General features: G+C 41.9%; 1 pseudogene across 1 annotated transcript; it reads left to right on the top strand.

The window, feature by feature from the left end:
• Window positions 1–3,534: 3,534 nt before the first annotated feature.
• Window positions 3,535–6,209, top strand: LOC306645165 (interleukin-1 receptor-associated kinase 4-like; annotated as a pseudogene). The gene has a single exon. The product of its transcript is annotated as an interleukin-1 receptor-associated kinase 4-like (transcript).
• Window positions 6,210–21,413: the final 15,204 nt, after the last annotated feature.

Genomic DNA, 21,413 nt, shown 5'->3' with positions numbered 1-21,413 from the left:
TCAGTTTTTCATGCTATAACGTGGATATTTTATACATATTGAAGTCCACAGGGCAGCTATTACACCATTTCACATGCTATCATGTGGATAACATCTCAATATGAAGTCACAGGCAGAAATTTAGGTGTTGATGCTATAATATGTATGTCATATTAGTATTAATGCTACAAAGAAGACATTTTATCAGTTTTTCATGCTACATATGGATGAAGTATCCCTATTGAAGGTCACAAGGCAGCTAATTATAAGTTTTTCATGTGATAGTAGGGATATTGTATCAGTGTTCCAGTCCACAATATAGCTATCTTATCAGTTTCTTATGGTATAATAGGAATATCATATTAGTATGCAGGAATGCAGGAAACTATTTGGTCAGTTTCTTGTGGAATAATAGGAATATCCTGTCAGTATTCAAGGGCCCAATGCGGTTATTTTATCACTATTTGATGCCACACTATGCATACCTTATGAGAACTAAAGGTCACAATGCAGCTATTTTATCAGTTTTTAATGCTATACTATGGATATAACATTAATAATAAAACCAAGAGGTCTATAAAATGAATTATCATTTTTCTACAAACTCTACAAGGCAGGCTTTATATTAGATTTGGATGATATAACATGAATATTACATCAACCAAAGCTATGATATTAATTTCACATGCTGCAATATCATATCCAATTGAATAAAACAAGGGAAATTTATATATTAGAGTGACTCATGTATCAAGGATATTACATCAGTAGTAGGGCCTCAGGGCAGCTATCATTTTAGTTTACATTTTGTGATATGGATATTTTATTAATATTTAGGTGACAGAAGAGATATAAGGTTGCATCCAGAGGCCACAGTATGGACATGACATTGATATTCAATGACACCTGGTGGCTATTTTATTTTCAAACTAGAGTATGGATATCCTTTTAGTTGTAAAATTCATCCCTTATGTTAACTTTAGATGCTCTAGTATGGATTTCATATGAGTACAAAAGGCCAGAGTGCAAGAATTATTGTAGTTTAAGATGCTATAATATGGATATTGTATTAATGTTGGGCACCACAAAGAAACTACTATGTGACTTTTTTTTTTTTTTTTTTTTTTTTTTTGTGGCACTGGGGATTGAACCCAGGGCCTTGTGCATGCGAGGCAAGCACTCTACCAACTAAGCTATATCCCCAGCCCTGACTATATGACTTTTAAAAGATATTGTAGTGACACACTATCAGCATTAAGGGCCAAAAGGAAGCTATGTATCAATTTTAGGTGCTGTATTTTACAGATCATGTAAATATAAAGAATACATATTCCATGATAAAAATGAAGATGAGTTAAAAGACATACAGAAGTTATTTTGTCCGTTTTCAATGCTATTGTATGATATCAGTTTTCTATATCCACAATAGGCCACAAGGCAGCTAATTAATCAGTTTTCATGCTGTCCTAAGGATTACAGATCACTAATGAAGGTCACAAGACAGCACTTTCTCTGTTCCTCATGTCATTTTATGGATAACTCTCACTACCAAAGGCTCTATGGCAGCTACTCTCTCACTTTTTCATGCTCTTTTATGGATGTTGTATCATATTAGAGGCGACAAGGCACCTGTTTCATGAATTTTTCATGGTATCATAGGAATAGCATAGCAGTACTAAAGGACACAGGGGAGCTATTTTATTACTTTCTGAGGCTAAACAATGGATATTCTATCAGTATTTAAGACCACAGGATGTCTGTAATATTTGTTTTAAATGATATTACATGGATAATTTACTAATATTATAAGCTACAGGGCAGTTGTAATATCAATTTCAGTTTTTAAAGACAAATCTCATAGCATTAATGACACAGCAGTTATTATCTACGAATTGAAGCTCTATGTGGTTATCGTGTTACTAATAAAGGCCTCCATGGAACAAATATATTAGTAATAAATGTAATCCTAAGCTTTTCATATGAGCATTAAAGGCCACACTGTATAATCATATGATTTCATAATGCCATACAAATGAATATGACATTAATAACTAAGACCACAGGGAACATCACATGAATTTTCCTATAGTACAAAAGACTACAAATCAACTTCATTATCAGTATTTAAAGCTATCTATGGATAGCATATCAGTATTGAGGGCCACAAGGCAGCTACTTTATCAGTTTTTGATGCTATAATGTGGATTTTGTATTAGAAATGAAGTCCACAGTGCTGCTAAAATTATTTTTCTATGCTATAATCGATAACATCTCCAAATGAAGGCCACAAAGCAGCAATATTATCAAGTTTGATGTTAAAATACGAATATTGGTGACTTGTATTTTCATATCTTCACCTGTTTTTAATTGGATTGTTTCTTACTATATTTAGGATACAAGTCCACTTTAGATATGCTTTTTCAAATATTTTCACCAGTCTGTGACTGATCTTTTTGTTTCCTTAATATAAATTTTTCAGAGTAAAAATTTTCATTTAAAAAAGTTTTTGAGCATTGAACCCAGGGGTGCTCTACCAAATGAGTTACATCCTTACCGTTTAAAATTTTTTTTTTTAATTTTGAGGCAAGGTCTTCCTAAGTTGCTCAGGCTTCCCAGTATCTAGTACTACAGGCATGCAGTACCATGCCAAGTGACAATTTCAACTTTAAAAAGTCCACATTATCAATTTTTTCTTGCATGGATTTATTTTGGAGCTGTATTTTAAAAATGCATTATGAAACATAGTCTTGAGAATTTTCTTCTACAATTTTCACAGTTTCACACTTTCCATGTAAGCCTATGGATGGTTTTGAGTGAGTTTTGAGAATTGTATAATCTATGTCCATTTCTCCCATATGGTTTCCAAGTGCTCCACCACCTCTGTGTAACAGATGATCCTTTTTTATTGAAGGTCTTTGTCCCTTTGACAAAATCTGCAACCTGTATGTAGTGAGTGTGTTTTGGGCTCTCCACTTATCTCAACTATCTATTATGCCTCCACAGCATCACATTTTCTTCACTACTTCAGCTTTCTGACAGGTGTTGGGACACAGATGTGAGTTCTTCATTTGGCCTTCTCTAGTGTGTCATGTATTCTAGGTTCAGAAACAGTTTGCTGGAAAGTTGAATATTGTTGCATTGAATCTGCAGATCAAGTTTGAGAGAATTTCATCTTAACTATGTGGAGACTTGAAAAAGGAATATCTGTGCATTTGTTTATATTTTGTTTGATTTATTTCAATTGTGTTTCAAAGTTTTCTGAAAGTGAAATAGTAATTTAAAACATATTTTAAGTTTTCAATTTTGGAATGCTATTGTAAATGAAATTATTAACATTTTTTTCTTATTCTTGTTTTTAAATTCCACTTTTTCCTATACATCATTGCTGATAGATAAGAAATCAATTAACTTTTGCCTATCAACCATGTATTTTACTTTTTGTTTTCTTTATCCATTATGATCAAACATGGGATGGAGGATTCTATTGCTGTTTGATTTCCAAAACTATGGCTTAGAAAAATCAGGACCAGCCGGCGCTTCCGGGTGCGCGGCGTTCAGCTGCTCGCTGGGCTTGTCTGTGCGGGGTCAGCGCCTCATACCTGACTCCCAGGCAGGAATAGAAGATGAACAAACCCATAACACCATCAACATATGTGCGCTACCTCAATGTTGGCCTAATTAGAAAGTTGTCAGATTTTATTGATCCTCAAGAAGGATGGAAGAAATTAGCTGTAGCTATTAAAAAACCATCTGGTGATGATAGATACAATCAGTTTCACATAAGATGCTGTTCCCAAAACTGTTCATACTCTATCATCTATAGAAGCTACAGTAGTTCAGCAGAAACAGATGCCTTTCTATGAAAAAGACAGGATATCTGTGATACCTGTGCAGAATCTTGAACAAAATCATATGCTACCTGACTCTTCAACTCCAGAAAATAAAAGTTTAGAAGTTAGTGATACACGTTTTCATAGTTTTTCATTTTATGAATTGAAGAATGTCACAAATGATTTTGATGAACGGCCCATTTCTGTTGGTGGCAATAAAATGGGAGAGGGAGGATTTGGAGTTATATATAAAGGCTATGTGAACAACACACCTGTGGCGGTGAAGAAGCTTGCAGCTATGGTTGACATTAGTACTGAAGAATTGAAAAAACAATTTGATCAAGAAATAAAAGTAATGGCAAAGATGGTACTCCACCACTTTCTTGGCACACAAGATGCAGGATTGCTCAGGGTGCAGCTAATGGCATCAGTTTTTTACATGAAAACCATCATATTCATAGAGATATTAAAAGTGCAAATATCTTACTAGATGAAGCCTTTACTGCCAAAATATCAGATTTTGGACTCGCACGGGCATCTGAGAAGTTTGCCCAGACTGTCATGACTAGCAGAATTGTGGGCACAACAGCTTATATGGCACCTGAAGCTTTGCGAGGAGAAATAACAGCCAAGTCTGATGTCTACAGCTTTGGTGTGGTTTTACTAGAAATAATAACTGGACTTCCAGCTGTGGATGAACACCGTGAACCTCAGTTATTACTAGATATTAAAGAAGAAATTGAAGATGAAGAACAGACAATTGAAGATTATATTGATGTGAAGATGAATGATACCGATTCCTCTTCAGTTGAAGCCATGTACTCTGTTGCTAGTCAGTGTCTTCATGAAAAGAAAAATAAAAGACCAGACATTAAGAAGTTTCAACAGATGCTGCAAGAGATGACAGCTTCTTAAAACTGTAGGAAAGGATGCCTGATTTTTTATATATAGTTATCTAAACCATTTTTAAACTATTTTTTCTAGATGTTCTTTATCTTTAATACGACATCATGATGCAGTGCAGTGGTTTCTAAAGTATGCATTGAACCTCCAACATATAGAACAAATAAAAGTAAAGCCTCCACATCAACACTTAACCCTACCCACTTAGTATCAACTTCAGTATTCTAGTAACCCCTGAGACATCTGCTTTGAACATCATCAAACATAGTTAAAAACTTTTTTTTTTCCTTTATAACATGGACTGAATTTTTCTGCCTCCCGCAGGTGGTCATGAAAATCAACTGATGCAGAATATGTACAGGCACTGTGTAAATAGTGAAGTGATAATAACATTTAAAGTTTATAGATGCAATTATAAAATTGTATTATAGTCAGATGTTTACAGGCTTGTGTTCACTTTATTCTGTTTTCAACAATCATTTGCCACAAACTAAATATCTCCTAATGATACTGCCCTGATGGTATGGCTGTTATTAGGTTATATTACATGGCAAAGTTGAAGGGATTTTACAGATGCAGTTAAGGCCCCTAATCAGCTAATTTTGAGTAATAAAAGGAATCCTGTTTTAAATGAGTCTAACCAAATCAGGTGAACTCTTCAAGAAATAAGAGAGATTCTCCTATGGGTCTCAAAGAACTAAGTACCATGTTGTAAGAGGGCAACATTGCCAAAACTAAAGGGTGGTCTGTAGCAGATGAGAGCTGTTAGTCAGCAAGAAACAAATGGGACATCAGTTCTGCAACCACATGGAACTGAATTTTGCCAACAACCTGAAAGAACTTAGAAGAATATTGCAACCTTCAGATGATACACTGCCCCAACTGACGCCTGGATTTCCACTGAATGTGAACCTATCCAAGCTACCCAGACTTTTGATATGTAGAACTGTGAGATAATAAATGGGTTGTGTTAATCCACTAAGAGTATGATAATTTGTTATGTAGCAACAGAAAATGAACACAGAGAGAGACTCTCAGGATGATTTGCCTGTGATGATCCCATCATATTTATAGGTTCTACATATGCTTGCGGGTGTTTGGAAATTACAAATTGAGTATGAGTATACCCTAGGATTGTAATGTACTGATTTTCACTGAATTCTTCATTTCATGAGGCCCTAGTTTTTTGAAATTGGTTTGTTTTATCATAGTGAGAGACTTCCTATAGTAGTGGCCAATTGATTTATTAAATGATGTTTAAGTATTCTACATTTAAAGTTCATAGTTGGTTTATATTATTTGAAAGTCTATTTTATAGCTTTAGATGAATAGAAGGAAGGAATTTACTTAAGTATGAAAACTGACTGACAGAAAAATGACTATGTATGAAAATAATCCCTAGTATCAGTAACTTTTCATTCATTCAGTAACTTTTATGTCATTAGTTCTTTTATTTTACACCCAGAACATGAGCATGTAAGGCAAGCTGTAGCAAATTATCATCCTCTATAATGTACTATTTAGTCCTTCCTAAGTGCTGTCCTGGGAAATAAAGATAGAATATCTTTCTTTTTTTTTTATTGTAAACAAATGGGATACATTTTGATTCTCTGTACATGGAATAGAGGCATGCCATTCGTGTAATCATAAAAAAAAAAAAAGAAAAAGAAAAATCAAGACCATGAATTTCAAAACTTCACCAGGACTGCCATAAGGAGGTGCAGGCCACTGCTGAACAGTGAGCACTGAGCATCTTCAGCTGCCCAAAGGGACCAGCAGGGGGTGCTCAGAGTAACTTTTTCTGATACCCTTGAATCATCTGCTTGCCAGAAATAGGTGTCCTGTGCCCACAACAAGCTTCCTTCTCAGGACTCACCTGGGGAAATGGCATGACTGGGGACACATGGGGTCTATGCCCACACTGAGATAACCCTAACCCAGACCTTCAAGACCTGCCCTAACCCTCACCTTTGTGATCCACCAGAGGAGAGACCATGGCTGTGGACATCTTGGGGTTATGACTGTGGTGACAAAAGCTTTCTTCACCTTGGGAATCACACAGGGAGATGTGACTGGGGGCACCTGGGGTCCATGTCCACAGTGAAGTAACCCTAACTCTAATTTTGGGACCCACCTAGGAAGAGACCATGGCTGCAGACACCTTGGAACCATGACTGTTGTGGCAGAGACCCTTTGGTACCCTCACAGAGCCTTGGCCAGAGACCATCTGTACTGTGAGGTTTCTTCTTGGCATCTACATGTGGAGGTGACATTGAGGTTTGGGGCTAACTGAAGTCAATCTGAAGAAAAGGTAGTGAAGAATGGGGAAAACCCTATTATCCACTATCCCTTGCACTGAGGAAGAAGCTCTGTTCTGCTTTTTACTTTTGTAGGTAATATTTTAGTGGGACTTAATTTTATAAAACTATCCCTTGTTGAGGCTTTGGCTGCTCATTGCCATAGTATTCTAAAGTACATTTTATGGGGAGAAATCCCAAGAGACTGAAAGGAGAAACACTAAGACACAAACTCAAGATAGTGCAGTGAGGCTGGAGTTGTGGCTCAGAGTTAGAGCACTTGCCTAGCATGTGTGAGGCACTGGGTTCAATTCTCAGCACCACATTTAAATAAATGAATAAAGTAAACATCCATCAACTTATAAAAAATATTTTCTAAAAAAGATTTAAAAAAGGATAGTATAGGGAGGCATGGGGGTCCCAGTACCTGGAACCTCACTAGTGCCTAATGGGCTAATGTCACCTCATTGTTTTTATTTATTTTTATGGTTCACTTTTTTTCAGTGTTAAAGTGACTTGAAAAATATTGAGAAGTTGATGTATCAATGTGATAATATTGTGGCTGCATTGAAGAGCTCTTTCCACTATGTGACTGAGTTTTATAGACAATACCAGGGATTTATGGGTAAGTCTACACATAGTGGAGTGTGCTGTCTGAAAAGTTCCAGAAGCCACAGTGGTGATCACTGTGCCAGGCCACACTGCCCAGAATCCCTGGAGTGTCTGGGCAAACATACTGCTACAGTTCCAACAGTCCTTGTGGAGACGGTTGGACAGGCAGTCACTGAGCTGCACTACCCACAATCCTTAGGATACCAGGGAAAGCATGTGACCTGGACTTCCATTGCCTCCACTTGGAGAGGACTGAGCAGCAGAACACCAGACTTGGTACAATCCTCAGGGTCCCTGGGTATCCATGTGGCATGCATCTCCCAGCCTCTGGGGTGAGGGATGCATGGGCAGAACAATAGACAACACTAACCAAGAATCTTGGGTGCCTGTAGCTCCAAGAGGTCTCTGCAATAAGGACTGGAGTTCACTGCTTAGAGTTCCCAAGCTTAACCATGTGCCTGTGCAGCCTGGAGCTCCTATGGCCCTCCATGATGAGGGCCCTACAGGCAGAATACTGCACTACACAGCTCAGGATACCTGGGGATACCTGGGGGAAAATGTGCAGACTGCACCTTCAGGTCTTCTGTGGTGAGCTGCATGGATAGATCACTGGATCCTAGTACTAAGAACCTTCAGGGTGCCTAGGTAAGCATGCAGCCTACAGCTTACATAGACATCTAACAGAGGCATGTGTGGGGAAAACACTGGACTACCTTACCCCAATTCTTAGGGGCAGCAGAAGCTCATATGAGTGTTCCCCACTGTGAGCTGGGAAAATATGGGACTACATTACCCACAATCCTCAGGGTGTGGGTCTGGGAAGTTCATAGGAATGCTCCCCCACCATGAACTGTAATAATGTGGGACTACAATCCTGGGGGAAGACAGAAATCACAGACGTCCCTGCCTCTTGTGACCTGGTAAAACATGGAACTAAATTATTTACAATCCTGAGGTGGTAGGAGCTCCCAGGTTCCCCCACAGAGAGCCAACAAAATGCTGGACTACATTACCTTTAGTCTTCAAGGGTAGAAGCTCTCAGGAGCCCTCTTTCTTCCCACTCCCACCCTATGAGTGGGCAAAATGCTGGACTACATTATCCACAATACTGGGAGGGGGAGGTGGAAGTGAACAGAATCAACACCCTTGAGTCATAAAATACATGGGACTTAATTACCCACAATCCTAATGGGGCAGAAGTTCTCTGGGTTCAGCACAAAGAACCAGCAAAACACTGGACTACATTACCCACAATCCCCAGGGTTGGGGGGGGCAGCTACAGGCACACTCCATAAACTGGCAAAATGCTGGACTACATTACCCACAGTTCTCAGGGGGCAGAAGGTTGCAGGAGAATTCCTCCCACCACTTCCCATGAGTGGGCAAAATTCTGGACTAAATGACCTGCAATCCTAAGGGACTCGAAGCTCCAAGGATTCCCCCATAAAGAGCCACCAAAGTGCCTAACTACATCACAACTATCAGGATTTGAGGTAGGGTTTGGGTTTGGCTGGCTCTCCATGGTAGATTATGGGAGCTTCCTCACCCTAAGGGTTATGGGTAATGCATGCCTGGATTTTTACCCACACACCTCAGCCAGGACACCCACAGAAACTGAATGCTACGTGCTTGCCCTCATATCCTGAGGATTCTGAGCAATTTTAGGGTTAGGGGTAGGGTCAGGCAAAGATTAGCTACAGGGCTAGGGTGAGATTGATGAAACCAAGGGGTTTCCTTGCATTTCTGCCACAAAGTACTATGAGTAGTATAGTTCCGGGTTTACCAGCATCCGGAACATCCTGGAAACTTCCTCCCCTTAGGGTTATGGGTAATGTAGTCCCAACATTTACTGCTGACCACTTGATATTCTGGGAGCCCCTCCTCTAAGGATTGTAGGTGAAATAGTCACAGACTTACAGCTCACTTTGGGGAATTCTGTGAACTTCCTCCTCCCCATAGAATTTTGGGTCATGTAGTCCCATGGTTTTCACTGTGGGGGAATTATGGGAGCTTCCTCCCCTTTTAGAATTGTGGGTAATGTAGTTTCAGGATTTGTGTTTTCTATGCAAATAATCCTGGGAACGTCCTCCTGCTTGGTATTATGGGTAATGTAGTCCTGATATTTGCCTGCTCACTGCTGGGTATTTTTGGAACCTCCTACCTAATGATTGTAGGTAATGTAGTATCATAGCTTGCCCTCATCATGCAAAGGATTCTGGGAACTTCCTCCCCCATAGAATTGTCATGTAGTTCTGAAGCCAGAATTAAGGACAGGTAGTTAGTGTAGAAATAGGGGATCAGGTCAAATCGAGGAAATGGAGGCCATAAAAGCCATCTGCCTCTGGAAGTTGGAGACTGCCTTGGGAGAATGGAATATCAAGGACCTGCAGAGCCCATTGATAACCAAATTTACCTTCCTTTGTCAAGGACTACAAGCATGGAGCTGCTACTTAATGCCCCTTGGGCCCTTATCTGCCTGAATCACCTTGGCCCTCCCCCTGCCCATGGCTTTTCACTTAATGCAAAACCAGGCCTAGTCACATAGGCAGGAAGGAGAGATAAGGGGGGAAAGAACTGGAGAACAAAAGAGACTCTAACCTATAAAAGATGTAGGGTGCACTCACTTCTGGGGACTTTAGAACATCAGCCATGGCCCCCTTCTTCCTGCCAGGAGAAGTCTGTATTATTATCTTTAAATAAAACCTACTTAATATGCTTGCCTTGGCATGCTTCTCTATTGTTCAATCTTCAACATTAGAAGGAGCAGAACTCGTCACCATTCAATGGCAGCATCAGTTCCATATTTTAGCTCCTCTGTGCAAAGGATCCTGGTAACTTCCTCTCCTTAGGGTTATGAATGCCACAGTTCCAACATTTGTCTGCTCAGCACTGGGTATTCTTTGGGCCTTCTCCCCCAAGGATGTTGGGTGAGATAGTCACCTGCATACCACTCACTTTGGGGACTTGTGGGAATCCCCCCCCCATAGAATTATGGGTAAAGTAGTCCCATGGTTTGTCCTCTCCATTCAAAGGATCCTGGGAACTTCCCCCCTCAGGATTATGAGTAACATACTCCCACTATTTGCCTGCTGACTGGTTGGTATTTTTGGTGCCTCCTCCCTTAAGTATTGTGGGTGAAATAATCAGAGGCTTACCGCTCACTTTGAGGAATTCTGGGAACTTACTCCCCCATAGAATTGTGGGTCATGTAGTCCCACATTTTACACTAACTGTGAGGAATTGTGGGAAATTCCTTCCTATTGAACTGTGGGTAATGTAGTCTTCATGATTTGTCTTCTCCCTCCAAAGGATCCTGGGAACTTCCTCTCCTTAGGATTATGGGTAATGTAGTCCCAACAGTTGCTCACTCACCACTGGGTATTCTGGGAGCTTCCTTACCCCTTGGCATTGTGCGCTATGTAATCCCAGGTTTTGCCTGCTTATTGCAAGAGATCCTGGGAAATGACTCATGTTAGAATTATGGAAAATAAAGTTCCATAATTTTCTTGCTCACTTCTGGTTGTCCTGGGAGACTCTTCCCCCAAGAATAATGGGTAATGTAATCTAAGGTTTACTACTCATTTTGGGGAATCCTGGGAAATTCCAGTCCATGTAATGGTGGGTAATGTAGTTCTAGATGTAACCACTTCTGGTGGTGGAGGGGGGTGATACTTAGAACTTCCTCCCTTTTAGGATCATGGGTAATGTCCCAAGTTTTCCCTGATAGCTTCAGGGACTCATAGGAGTTACTCTCCTCAGGATTGTGGGTAATGTAGTCTTGGGTTTACCACTGTGGGATTCTGGGAGATTCCTCACCCATAGAGGTTTTAAAAGTCTAGTCTCAGGTTTACCACAGGTCCAGAGGTTCCTAAGATATCCTCACCTTAGGGTTATGCATAACATACTCCCCTCATTTTCTTGATCACCAGTGGTGATCCTGGAAGCTGCCTTCTCTCTTGGGATTGTGGGTAATGCAGTCCCAGGTTTTGTCTGCTCACTGCAGGAAATTAGGAGTTTCTAATCCTTAGTCTGTAGGTGATGTATTCCCGGGCTCACCACTCATGGCAGAGGATCCTGGGAACTTCCTCCCATTAGATCTTTGGATAACGTAGTCCCACAGTTTGCTTGGCACTGGGTACCTTGGGATCTTGCTCTCTTTAAGGTTGGGGTAATGTGGCCCCAAGTTTTACCTGATCACTTCAGGGAACCTTGGGAATTCCTGCACTTATTAGGATTTTGGGTAAAATGGTCTCACAGTAAGAGATTTTGGGAGCTTCCTTTCTTTAGAATTATGAATAATTTAGTCCTGCATTTAACTACTCATTGTGGGGGATTCTGGGACCTTCCTACTTCTTTAGAATTGGGGGTAATGCAGTTCCAAAATTTACTTGCTCATTTCAGAGATTCCTAAGAAACTTGTTAAAAAATTATTGTTGGCATTGTAGTCCAATTTGACTATTCATTGGACAACCTTGGAGCTTACAACCCCTTAGGATTGTGGGCAATGTAGTTTTTGGAATTGCCCTCTTGCTGTTGAGAATCTCGGGAACTTCCTTCCTAAAAATTTTTGGTAATGTAATCCCATATTTTGCCTGCTTACTGCAGGGAAATTTGTCCCTGTAGGATTGTGGGTAATGAATATTTGCAATTTGTTCCTGCACTGCAGAAAAACTTGGGGGCTTCCAGCACCATAGCATTGTGGGCAGTGTAGTCCTTGAAATTGCCCTTTCAGTGTGGAGGGTCCTGGGAACTACTTCGCTAAGTATTGTGGTGAATATTTTCTCAGAATTTGCCAGCTGACTGTACAGATTGCTGGGAAACTTGTTCATAAAGGATTATTGAAAGGGTAGTAAAATTTGACTACTCACTGATGGCCACTCGAAGGATTTTAACCCTCAGAATTGTGGGCAATGTAGTCCTTGGATTTACCTTCTCAATGTAGAGGATCCTGGGAAGTTCCCACCTAAAGATTGTGGATAATGTAGTCTCACAGTTTGCCTGAACACTGCAGGGATTCTGGGAAACATGACCATGTAGGATTGTGAGTAATGTAGTCTTGCAATTTCACCACTCATTGCAGGACACCTGAAAACTTCAAGGACCATAGGACTGTGGACAATGAAATATTCAAAACTGCCACCTCGCTGCAGAGAATCCAAAGAACTAACCCACTAAGTATTATAGGTAACGAAGCTCAACAATTAGAATGCTAACTGCAGAGTTAGGGTTAGGGATTAAGGGATTAGTGTTAGGTTTAGAGTCAGTGAACTGGATTGTATGATACTGGCACTCACAGTAATGTTCAAGTCTTCATGGAGACCTGGGTAATTCAGGCTCTGTTGATTTTATCACTCCCAGAGTTGTTGTGGTATATGTAAAACACAGATCAGGGTATCTATTACAGGCAGTTGCACCAGCTCTTAAATTCTGTGAACAACATAACTGGTGTTTAAAAAAATGGTTTTAGTCGCTGATGGACCTTTATTTTGTTTATTTTTATGAGGTGCTGAGGATCAAATCCATGCCCCACATATACTAGGCAAGTGCTCTGCCATTGAGCTACAACCCCAGCCCTATAACTGGTGTTATATGATGTTAGGAAACAGAATACTGCTAATAGCAATGTGGAGATCAGAAACCTGGTTTCTATTGTGGCAGAAACTCTAGAACTGTTGGGATACACCCATAGTTCTTGGGATGTAAGATGACACACCTCCCATATCTTCTTGGTTAGGCTGCCTCCCATGATGGCAAGATGCATAGATTAGCTGACCTCTATGTGTATAAAGGGAACCATTTTCTCTAATTGGAGGAACCCAGTGCTGCTGGGATGTTCAAGGAGAATCAGAAAACTTTGATCCTATGATGGAAGGATTCTCAGGTCTTCTGGGCTCTACTTAAAGACCCAGGTAAATAGTTTTTTTGTGATGGAAAGTTTCAAAGATCTGCTTGTCTCCATGTGGAAAGCAAATAAAATTTGGTTCTATTATGGCAGAAATCAAATGACTGATTTACTCTATGTCAAAACCAGGGAACTGGGTTTCCTTGATGTCAAGTCAGCTCAGCTCCATGAGCAGAGACAGAGAATTGGGTTTCTATGATGCTAGGAGTCCCAGGGCTTCTAAACTTTGTGTGGCCAGTTAGGCAACTGAGTTTCTTTTGTTGGCAAGGTGATTATTGTTGCTGGCTCTACATATAGAGACAGGTAACTGGCATTGTAGGATCACAGGACATGCAAGACTGCCAGATTGTACTTTGAGAGTCAGGGAAATAGGGTTTTATGATGATAGGTATTTAAATGCTGCTGGGTTGAATGTTGAAATCCAGGTAATGAGCTTTAAATTAAGGCATGACTCCCAGAACTGCATGGTTCTTCATGGAGGCCTGATAAATTATATTCTATGATGTCATGATACCCAAAGCTGCCTGACTTTATGTGGAGAGCCACAGAACTGGGGTTCCTTGATGACAGGATACCCAAATCTACTTGGCTTTCTGTGGAGAGTCAGCAAATGGGGTTTCTATAATGACACAACTGATAGGAATGTTGTGCTTTTCATGGAGGGTCAGAGAACAGGGAATCTGAAATAGCAGGCCTTCCAAGTCTCCATGGTCCAATTTGGAGAGTTGAGGAACTGCAGTAATGATTGCAGGACTCTCCACGCTGCAGGACTCTTTGTGGAGTGCTAGGGAATTGTTTCTATGATGACAGGACTCGCAGGTCTCTATCTGTATCACAAAAGATTTGACATTTTATAATGGTAAAACTCACAAAGTTACTGGGATTTGTGTGTCCTAGGGAAATGGGGTTCTATGATGACAGAATTCACATGTTTTCTGACCTCTTAGTGAAGATTGAGAGATCTTGATTTAATGTTGACAGAACTCACAGTTCTTTTGTGGTCCACATGGAGAACAAAGAAATGGAATTCTATTGATGGTAGAATTCCCAGTGTGTTTGAGCTGTACCTGGAGAATCAACCAAACAAACAAAAACAAGGTTTTATGTTTATGGCAGGACTCTACCTTGAGAACTACAAAACTGGTGTTCCATGATAGTAGGGCTCTCAGGACAACTGGGCTCTATGTAGAGACCAAGAAACTGTTTTCTATGATGGCATAAACTCCAGAGCTGCTGTGATATATGTAGAAAGCCAGGGAACACAGGTTGAATAAAGAATGGCCTCTCATATCTTCTTGGCTCTACTTGGAGACCCAGAGGAATGATCTTCTATTATGTCAGAACTCATAGTTCTGCAGGTCTGAATATGGATAGCAAGGGAACTTGGTTTCTATGCACTACTCTCAGGACTGCTGTTCTCCATGCGTGTAGCAAGAGAACTTTTCAAACTGTTTCTAGTACTCTCAAATCTGAAGTCCTGAGGGCCTGGGGCCATAAGATGACAAGAATTTTGTGCTTTTGGTAAAGAAGAAGAAAATGTGTTGTATTGATGGAAGAGCCAATGGGTACTAGGTGCAGAGACAGAGAACTACATTTCTATGGTTACAGCAAACCAGGAGTTGCTGGGCTGTATGTGGAGTAAGAGTAAAGTGGGATTTCATTGCTGGAAGGATTTGCAAACTTACTGGGTTCTATGTGGAGATCCATGGAACTGAGACTTTATGCTAACAGAATTCACAATTCAACTGAGTTCTATGTAGACAGAAGGGAACTTGGTTCTATGATGGCAGTGAAGCCAGAATTAAAACAGGCAGTTAGTGTAGAATAGTGAATTGGGTCAAATCAGGAAAATGGAGGCCATCTGCATCTGGACAGTTGGAGACCATCCCTGGGAGAATAGAATGTCAAAGAATGTCAATTACCAAATTTGCTTGCCCTTACCATCTCTTCAAAGGCTGCAGGCAAGGAGTTGCTAATTAATGCCCCTGAGCCCCTACCTGTCTAAATCTCTCCATTTGGTCCTTCCTCCTTCCCATCTGTTTCTCATCTTTCTGCCATCTCACCTGTATCTCCTGGGCCTAGTTACATATGCAGGAAGGACAGAAATAAGGGGGAAGGCACAGGAGAACAAAACCTATAAAAAGGGCATGATTTGCTCATCCAAAAAATTCCACCTTTTGGTTCCCTTCTTCCACCCAAGCAGAAGTCTGTTGTACTTTTTTAAATAAAACTTCTTACTTTCCACTCTTCACGTGCCTCTGCATGCTTCTCTGTTGTTATACTTCAACATCTGAGGAAGCAGGACTCATCAAGGTAACTGGTAGTATCAGCAGGAATACCAAGGCTGCTGGGATCTATGTGGAGAGCATGGGATCTTAGTTTCTATAATGGCCAATCCAGCATGGATGCTAGAATGAGAATCAGGGAACTTGTGTTCTAGTCCATGGCAGTGTACTAGTGCTACTGTGCCCCACATCGAGAGTCATGTAAGTGGTGTTTTCTAATGATATTACTAGAAAGACTCAGGAATCTACTTGGAGATCCAGGGAAATTAGATTCCACGGTGCCAGGATCTGCAAGGATTTTGGTCTCTATGTGGAGAGCAAAGAAACTCAGTTTCTATGATGGCAGAACTGCCAGAGCAGCTGTCATCTGTGATCAAAGCCAGGAAACTAGAGTTCTAAGATCGCAGAACTTGTGATGATCAGAGCTCCTGGTGGAGAGCCAGGATTATTACATTCAACAGATAGCAAGATGTAACAACACCGAGTTATAAATTGAGAGAGGGGAAGCTAAATTCAAATGGTGGCAGATTCACATGAAGCTTAGCCAAAAGAGAGTAAGCAGGGACCTGAGATTCTATGATGACAGGAATTGTAGAACTGCTGATCTATGTGTGGGCAGCCATGGAATGATGCTCCACGATGACAGGACACACAGCTCTGCTAGGTTCTGTATGGAGAGCTTGGGAAATAGGCTTTTTTGATTGAAGGACACAGGGTAACTAGACTTTATGTGGAGAGCAGGACATAGGGATTCTATTATGTCAGGGCCCCCAAAGCTGTGGCAATCTATGAAGACAACCCACAATTTTGATTTTATAATGACAGGACACACAATATGCTGGATCTATGTGAAGACCCAGGAAACTGAGTCTATATGGAAGAGCACCCTAGGTTGCTCAGATTTTCATGGAGAGAGAGAGAACTGGGTTTCTATGATGAAACTACTCCCATGACTGCTGGGATTTACCTGGTGAACCTAGGAACTGGAGTGGAAGATGGCAGAACCAACAGTATTGCAGAATTTCCATGAAATTCAAGGGAACTGGGTTTTATGATGGCAGTACTCACACTGCAGCTAAGTTCTATGAGAAGAATAGGGAACTGGAGTCTATGATCATAGGGTATCCAAGGCTAATGTGCCCTACATGAGAAGCCATGAAACAGGGATTCTGTTGATGGAAGAACAGAGTTCTGGGCTCTATCTACCTTCCACATCACTGATCTTCTATAATGGCAGAAATTGCCAGGCTGCTGAGCACTTCAAAAGGGCACAGAACTGGTTTCTGGATTTCAAGAAGAACACAACTGCTGGGACTTCTGTAAATAATCAGGAAACTTGATTTCTATGTTGGGAGCATTAGCAGAGATTTGATCTCTACTTGGAGAGCCAAGTAAACTGTGTGTTACACTACCTGAACTCACAGTGCTACTGTTCTCTGTTGAGAGCAAGGAAACTGTGTTTCTATGATGGCAGAATTTGTAAGGCTGCTTGACTGTATGTGGTGAGCTGAGGAACTTGGGTCTTATGATGCCAAACCTTTCATGGCTGCTGAGTTAAATATGAAGAATTGCATTAGAGTCTACCTGGAGAGACAAAGAACTGAGTTCTTATGGTGTAAAATTAACCAGGTATGCACAGCTCCAGGAATGCAGCGGGGCTCTATGTGGAGAGCCCAGATACTGGGTTATAGAATGACAGGATTGTAGGGCTGCTATGTTCTGCATGGAGAGCCAGAAAACAGGAAATCTAAGATGGCAGGATTTCTAGGCCTGCTGGGGTCTACATGTAAACCAAGGAAAAGGAACTTCTATAATGGGAAAACATCAAGGGCTGGGAATGTGGGTTCTATGAAGGCAGAACTCGCAGAGTTTCTGGGATGTAAACAGAGAACCAAATAACTGGGGTTCTATGATGGCAGTATATCCAGGGCAATTGGACTCCAGTTTAAGAGTGGGGAGATGGAGTCTATGTTGGAAGAACCACCAGAACTATTTGTGAAGTTCCAGGGAACAAGTTTTCTGTGACGGCAGGACTCAAGGATCTGTTGGGCTCTCGGCGGAGAGCCAGGGATTTGGAATTCAATGATAGTAGGATTCCCCAGGCTTCTGGCTTCTAAGCCAAAAGGCAAGGAAGCAGAGTTCTTTGATGGTATGACTCTCAGGTTTCCTAGGTTCTCTAATGGAAGGATTCCTAGTGCTGTTGAGTTTTATATTTAAAACCAGGTAACTACGGTCCTATTGATGAAAACAGTCCCAGGACAACTGGGACCAGAATGCTCTCTAAACCAGGACGGCCTGCAGAAGAAGCTTCACCACCCCAAAGTGAGCTACTCCATTGTCTGCCAAGTCGCCCAAGTCGATCCCTTCCTATGGAATCTCCAGCTGTAGGAGACGCCGGCTACTTCTCACTTCAGCTTTCCTGAGTCCACTTCGGCGGGCGTCACAGGCCCCTAAGCTGCTCACCTAGAACCCCCAGCTTGGGCTGCGGGACTGTGCGGAGCGCGACCTGGACAGAGACCCGCCCTTCTGCCTCAAGGGGGCGGGCGAGAGGCGGGGAGCTGCGGGGAGGGACGCCGGCGCGCACCTACTGCTTGGTTCACGCCTCCGCTGCTGTTAAGCGTACACGGTTCATTCGCGGGATGCCCGGGTCCTGTTGGCTGTCCGGCGTGAGCGCCTCCATCCAGTGAGCGGGCTCTCCGAGCGTCTGTGGGAAGGACTGGTGCCTCGGAGCGCCGGCCGCCAGGCGGGACAGCGGCGCGTCGCGGGGCTGTGGCCGCTGCGGACCGGGCACCGGGGCGCGCTGAGACGCGTGACCAGCTTACTAGCCCGGAGCGGGTTGAGCGTGGCGGGTCCCTACCTGAAGGTCAGGCGGAGAACTACAGCTCCCGGCTGACCACTGGGATCACCTAACGCAGAGGGGCCTGTGCTGCCCCAGAGCCCGCATCTCCGCGGAGGCTGTAATTAGCTGAAGGGGCTCTTGGTGACCGAGGACTCCTGGGAGCTCCTCTTCCTGCAAAGGCGGAGTCCTCGTTGATGGAACTTCAACTCCTGGAACTTGATGGAGGAAGGACAGAGGTCATGACCTTGCTGAGATTGACCTTGATGGCATTGGGACACCGTGGCTGATACTCAGGGAGTCTGTTTTTTAAAATTTTTTCTCTTCCTCTTTTAAATTTTACGTAACAAAGTAACTTTCTGAAATTGAAAATAAGAAACTTATTTCCACTCCGCAGAGCTTTCAGAGAATTGTTTTTGCAGACTGATGTATTCAGGATATATAATGACACCTAGGTTGCTGGGTTTTCTGTGGCGCTCCAGGAAACTAGCTTTCTCTAGTGCTCCCGGGCCCCTTCTGAAATCCAGTGAACTTTCTTTCTCTAACGCAAGGACCTCTAGGGTTACTTGAGTCTATCTGGAGTGCCAGGGAATTGGATTTCTATGATTATATGCAGTGCTGCTGAGCTCTGTGCAGACATCAGGGATGTAGAGCCTAGAATGACTGGGTGTGCTGGGCTGGAGCACACTTGTGGAACAGCAGAGAATGAGGTTCTGTAATGGCAGGACCCACAGGGATGCTGACCTCTATATGGAGAGAGGGACCTGGGTGTTAATGATGGGAACTCCCAGTGCTGCTGGGCTCTACCTGGAGTGCCAGGAGAGTGGATTTCTGTGATAGCAGTACTCTCGGTTTTGGTGACCTCTGTGTGATCATCAGGGAGCTGGACGGTGTGCTCACCAGACACACTGGGTTGCTGGGCTCTACGTTGAATGCCAGAGGATGGGGTTCTATGATGGCAGGCTTTGCAGTTCTGAGGGTCTATGTGGAGAGACAAAGAAGTGGATGTCTATGATTTCAGGACCCCAGCTACTGGGATTCATGTGGAATACCCAAGGAACTGGTGTTCTTTGAATTCAGGACTCAAAGGTTTTCTCTTCTCTTGGATGAGAGAAAGGGAACTGGATAGGCAGTACTTCTGAGTTCTAGGAGGAGGACCAGGGAACATTATTTATTTAGATGTCAGAATTCCCAGAGCAGATGGATTCTACTTAGAAAGCCATGGAAGATAGGTACTTTAGATTTCAGGATTCATTTGGCTGCTGGAATAAGAGTATGAAGAGTAGGATATGAATGATATTTTAAGTTGGAAATCTGCCTAGGTCTGCTTAGCCCTATTTGGAAAACCAGAGAACTTGGATTTGCTGAGTGCAGGATGCAAAGAGCTATAGTAATCTACATGGAGAGTCAGGAAAATGGGATTCTATAATGGCAGAACACATAGGGATCCTGGTCTTTATGTGCAGTAACAGGGAACTATGTCTGTATGATAACAGGACCCAAGGGTTGCTGATCTCTGCATTCCAAGCTGGAAACTGGAGTTGTATGATGACAGGTCTCACAGGATGCTGTGTTCTTGGTGGAGAGGTGGGGAACATTGTTTCTAGTGATGGCAGAATGTGCAAGGATGTTGAGTTCTATGTGGAGTTCCATGGAACTAATGTTCTATGTTTGCAGGATTCACAGGGCTGCTTGGCTCTACATGGTGAGCCAGCGAGCTGGAGGTTTATTATGGCTCAATGTTCAGGACTACAACTACAATTTGAGACACCCAAGGCTGGTGGAGTCTGTTTAGAGATCCAGGGAACTGGAATTTTGTGATAGCAGGACACTGAAACCTGCTGGGCTTTATATGAAGAGTCAGGAAACTGGTTTCCTAGTTTCAGAACTTGTAGAAATGCTGAGCTTTTCATGGCGGGCCAGAGAGCATGGTATCTAAATTGGAAGGAAGCACAAGGCTGTACTCCAGCTTTTCGAGTCAGGGAAATGGAGTTTTATGATATAGGACAAGCAGTGTTGAGATTTATATAGAGAGAAGGGAATTACTGTGTATAATCCCAAGATACCCAGGCCTGCTGTATCTAGATGTGGAGTCAGAGATCTTGTACTGTGTGATGGAAAGAATCACAGGTCTTCTGGCTTGTGTGGGGAGTCAGAGACTGAGATGTGCAGAACCATTGAAATCTAGGTGGATATTCAGGAACATGGAGTTCTCTGATGGCAGAATTCTTTTTTAAATTAAAAAAATTTAGTTGTATATGGACACAATATCTTTATTTAATAATTTATTTATGTGGTACTGAGGATTGAACCCAGTGCCCCACACCCGTGAGACAAGTGCTTTACCACTGAGTCACAACCCTGGCCCAGATGGCAGGATTCTTAAGTCTGATCATATCTACTTGCAGATCCAAGAAACTTGATTTCTATAATGTGAACAATTGCCGAGAAACTGCACATGTCTATGTGGAGAGACAGGAATAAATATTAAGTTAATGTAAGAGCTGCCCTGGGCCATTAATATTAATGTGAAATCTATATCATTACATCTAAAACTAATATAACGCCTGCCCTTTGGTCATTACTACTAATATGCTATCCACACTCTAGCATCTAACAGTAATATAGTACTTGTTTCTTTCCTTAGTTCTATTATATCTATGATATAATATATCATATCATATTAATTAGTTGCCCTTTTGCCTTTACTATTAATATGAGAACCCTATTGTATCCTCAAAAACTAATAGCTTCTCTGTGTCCTTTATT

Source organism: Sciurus vulgaris (genome assembly GCF_902686455.1).
Source record: "Sciurus vulgaris genome assembly, chromosome: 1".
Taxonomy (NCBI): domain Eukaryota; kingdom Metazoa; phylum Chordata; class Mammalia; order Rodentia; family Sciuridae; genus Sciurus; species Sciurus vulgaris.
This window is presented reverse-complemented; position numbering and strand designations above follow the sequence as displayed.